General features: G+C 38.4%; 1 pseudogene; it reads right to left on the bottom strand.

Moving 5' to 3' along the window:
* Positions 1-823: 823 nt before the first annotated feature.
* LOC101984218 lies at positions 824-4,644 on the bottom strand (annotated as a pseudogene).
* Positions 4,645-4,933: the final 289 nt, after the last annotated feature.

Raw genomic sequence — 4,933 nt, 5'->3', positions numbered from 1 at the left:
ATAGAGGGGAATCCCACACCAAGAGTTGACTCAGTGCCAAGGCCTTCAGCCCCTAGTACTAAACAGGAAGCCTTGAAAAATTGCTGTATGTTTTTCAGAATATTGTTTCCTCTGACACAAATTATTTTAAATCTTAAGAAATGTGCTTTTGACAAGGTATGGTAGAATATACCTATAAACCCAGCACCTGAGAGGCAGAGGCAGGTAGATCTCTGTGAGTCTGAGTCTAGCCTGGTCTACATAGAGAATTCTAGGTCAATTGGGGCTACATAGAGTTTTTTTAATTAATAGAAAGCTTTTTTTAAAAAGGGGGAAGGGATATATTTCTGAGTGGTTATTTCAGGTCTGGGCAGCCATGAACAAACAAGTGGCCACTCTTAAAATAAAGCCAGGTGATGAGGGCTTTGTTATTATAACATCTTTTGAGTATTTTCAGGAACTTAGAGGCATAAATACTACCAGAGCTTCAGCTGTGGCCTGCTGATATGGGTGCCTGCTTTGTGTGGCTGATTTTCTCTTAGAAATCTAGGTTATTGATTCCATCATTACCATCTCTCCAGTTGTTTTAAATAAGAACTTACAAGAAATGAAATAAGAGGATAAGAATGGTAATTAATGCAACTTACAATACTGTCTTCTGTAAGACTTAAATAAGGTTTACAGAGATGACAGGAATTTCCTCTCTTGAGTTTAACTTTCAAAGGTCATAGATATTTTTGGAAAATTGTCATTTGTCTTTAGTGATCATATATAGGATTTTATCTATAAACAAAGATTCTTGGTTTGTGTGCGTGTGTGTGTGTGTTTAATAGACTTAATTCATTTAATTTTTCTGACATAACACCCCCTCTGTGACAGCTACAGCCAGGCCCTGGGTCCTCTGAACAGAAACTCTGGTGCAGGTTTTCACAAGATGATCAGTAAATTCCTGATAAGGATACTTCTGAACACAGTCTCTTTACAAAAGTTGGGAGTCAGATATCTGTAGCTCTTAGAGATGGCATTAAAGGTGGCCTTGGCAAAGTTCCCCAGGGTGACATTACAGTCCCTGGCTGATGTGTAGCAGTCATTAATCTCAGCCATTATCAATAGTTTCTTGGTCAAAGGAGGAAAGACGATGCTAGTGCCTCTGGGGCAGGAATGAGATGCACCAACAAAGAGCCACAGCAGCCTGTCACCTTGCAAGAAACAGTATGGGACTTGCCACTCTTGTCCCCCAGTAGCCTCTCTGCACAGGGATACTAGAAAGCTTGACAAAGATGTTGGGCCCTCAGATGGCAGTGGCTACCTCCTTGGAGCTCCTAACACCAAACCAACATGACCACTCTAGTCCCAAATAGCAATGAAAGCCTTGAATCTGCTCTGCTAGCCAGCCAGAGTCTACTTCTGTACTGGCATGATCTTTAGAACCTCATCCTTTAGGGATCTTCCCAGGAAAAGTCTGTTATTTCGGATTCCTTAATGGGCAGGGAGATGACCTTCAGGGGCTTGGTCTTCATGTCTTTGACTAGGCAGCCCAGCTTGATGATATGATGTTCTCCTTGTCTTCAGCTGTGGTCACCTCCAGTAGCCTCGTAGCCTCAATCATGGCCATGGTCTCTACTTTGGCAGTGACCACAACTGCAACCTCAGCCCCTGAAACAGCTGTGGAATCCTTCCCAGAAGGGGCTGGAGCCATCTAATCCTGAGCCCTCAGGTCCTCCAGGCCCTCACATGGTACTGGCATCGTTTGTCGTTTGGTGTTTTGCCAAAGAAGAACAAGCCATTGTTATTGAATATATTCATAAATATAAAGCTCTGTTTAGACTAATGGTTAATGGTGTGGGAAGTCCTTCTTATACGTGTTGCTTTAATTGTTTAATGAATAAAGAAAATGCTTTGGCCTGTGATAGGGCAGAGTAGAGCTAGGTTGGGGGGGGGGGGGTCTAAACTGAATGTTGGGGAAAAGAAGGCAGAATCTAAAAGATGTCATGTAGGGAAAAAGAACTTCCTTACCTTGTAAAGTAACACTGGAAAGAATAACATCTAGTTTCAGAAATCTTGTGTTCATAATAAAATCAGGGTGAATTTTTTTAAACAGTCTTGTGGAGAAGAACCAAATCACCTTTCAAAAGTAAAGGGAATCATACCTAATGCAACAGAGAACAAGATGAATTAAAAGGGTCTTGTTATTCATGAAAAAAATCAGTTTTTTAAAAAATAATATGACTAAGTGTATAGAAAATTTAAATGAATAAACCAATTCCTGAGCTAATAGGCAATTATGATATGTTAACAGAAGAAAATTACTATAGAGAACTCAATTACTTTTTCATGTGCCAACAATGAAAAACTATCAGCCAAGATCTCTGAAATTAAAAGTTTCTTCCCTGAGAAAGACAATGTCATGAGGATAAGAAGACAAGTCGCACATCAAGAGAAGATATTTGTAAAGGATGATTCTGATAGATGAATATTATTCAAATATATAAGGAACTCTAAAAATTCAATAATTTAAAAACAAACAACCCAATTAAAAACTGGGCAACAGCTACACCGTGAAGTTTTAAGAACATAACTGCCTAAACAAGACATAATCAAGGATGACACCAATAGATATGCTAACATAGAATAAGGAAATCTCATGGGCCCCCACCCTAGACAAAGAATAACAAGCGACTGAGGATTGTTGAAAGTGGAGAAATGATCTATAAGGATGGCTAAAATCCCTAAGACTAAAAGCACAAAGCATTAACAATAATGTGGACCTCAACAATGCTCAATCAACACTGATGCAGAAGAAAAATGGGACAGTAATTTTACAAAAGTCAGGTATACTCATCTTAGCTAAATATTCTTGTCCCACATCTACAGCCCACCACAGAGCATCCATTGGTATCTACCCCCCTCAAAAAGTTGAAGACGTATGACCATACAAACTTACATGTATAAGCTTGTAACATTTTACTTACTGTTCCTAAATCTTGAAAGAAATCAAGGTATCCTTCCATATGTGACCGAATATTATTCAGGACTACAAAAATATGCTATCGATTTATAAAAATATTTAGGCAAACAGTTGAAGTCCCTGTGAATGAGTGTGAAAAAGTAAATTTGAAAATATTGACTAGTCTAGAATTTCAACAAAGTTTTATATTCTAGAAAAGTTTTATATTCTAGAAAAGTCAAGGCTACCTAGATAATAAAAAGATCTGTGGTTACCAGAGGTTAAAGTGTACGAGAGGTGAAGTAGGGAACAGTACATTAATTATACAGCAGGAAACAAGAATTCTATGGTACTAAAAGATAGAATCATGTCATCACACATTTGTTAAAACCCATTAAATATACAGCATAAAGAAGAAACTCTGGATTAAACTCTGGTTCTTGAATGATAATAATATGTATATGAGTTTCATTATTTGTAACAAATGTATTATCTTTCTGGGAAATATCAGCAATGAAACTACTTGTATATACATGGAGGAGGAGATATTTGGAATCTCCATGTTTTCCTCTAAATTTTGCTGCTATCTGAAACTTCTTTAAATTATACATTTATTCAATAATAATAGTAGTACATATCAGTGCAGAAAGGCCTTCAGCAAAAGTCAGTGGAAATCATTTTTAGAAAGTATTTCTTTGCTATCAGTTTGCATCAAATACTACCAAAACTCTCACTCCTAAGTCCTCAGTAGGTGAGGCTCCTAGGCTACCTCCAGTGGAATGATGTCCCCACTAGCTGACTATCACCCAAAGGCTTCGGCGTGCATTCCCAGATTTTCCCCACCTTCTTCTGTCTATATCTCTACTTGGAAAGTTTCATTTGTTGGTGACCCAGCCTGGTGTGACACAAGTAGGGAGTATGGATTGTAGCTTTGATTTTGCTGGCATGCCTCTCATCTTTATTTTTATAGATTGTGTTCCAGATACAGCCTACACGCTTCTAGTGTTATCCCACTCCTCAGTTGACTCAGATAGTTCAACGTTGTTTACATATTTACATTCCTGGCAGAGCATCTTTAGGCTGAGTTCCAATCATATTCTCATGATTCACAGTTAAAAATACTACTTTTTGTTCTCTTGGCCAGAATTTTGTATGACATAATAGTCCTGTAGTGATAGAAGACCTAGTCTCCATATATGCTGGAGTTTCTATAAGAAAGTATTGTTAAATTTATCATTATTAGAAAAGATTAAGGCATTCTGTTATTTGCAGCAGTGTGCTGGATGTTTTAGAAAACCAGATATGACAGAACTAGTTTCTATCCTTCAGGCGTTTATTTTATAGTACAAAAAGCAGGTAGAAGCTCACATTTCAAAATAAGAGTCTACATTAACTGAGAAGAACGTAATTTGTTATAGTTACAGTTCAAGGACTTCTGGTAGGGCCCACCGGGAATGATGGATGATAATGCAGTACCCTTCCATTTCAAAGAACTTGTTTAATGTCTCCATCGGTGTTTTTATGAGAACAGTGATTCAGTTCTCATAATGACTCAATGACACAATCACTCGATGACTTCCAATGACCCAGCAGTGGAGCCGGACTTTGCCCATAAACTGGACTATGCTCTGCTGCCAGTCATTACCCCCTCTGTTTTCTTTCTCATCCTTCTCGTGTTTCTCGTATTTCCCTTCATGATGCTCAGGTTTAAAGTACATGACAAGTACTGTGTGTTATATATAATTCTGGAAAGAAAGTGACAACTTTAAGCATTATGAAGCGTGGGAGTAAATGAGTGTGCTGACCACAAGCACTATTTCAGAAATTATTTTTGGTTTATTTATTTTTTATTCATTTTACATTCCAATCACAGTTCTCCCTCCTAGCCCTCTTCCCAACCCTTTCACCTCCCCTCCAGCCCATCCCCCACCCACTCTCCTGAAAGGTAAGGCCTCCCATGGGAAGTCAACAAAACCTGGCACATTAAGTTGAGGCCGGACCAAGCTC

Source organism: Microtus ochrogaster, linkage group LG10, assembly GCF_000317375.1.
Source record: "Microtus ochrogaster isolate Prairie Vole_2 linkage group LG10, MicOch1.0, whole genome shotgun sequence".
NCBI classification, from domain to species: Eukaryota; Metazoa; Chordata; class Mammalia; order Rodentia; family Cricetidae; genus Microtus; species Microtus ochrogaster.
This window is presented reverse-complemented; position numbering and strand designations above follow the sequence as displayed.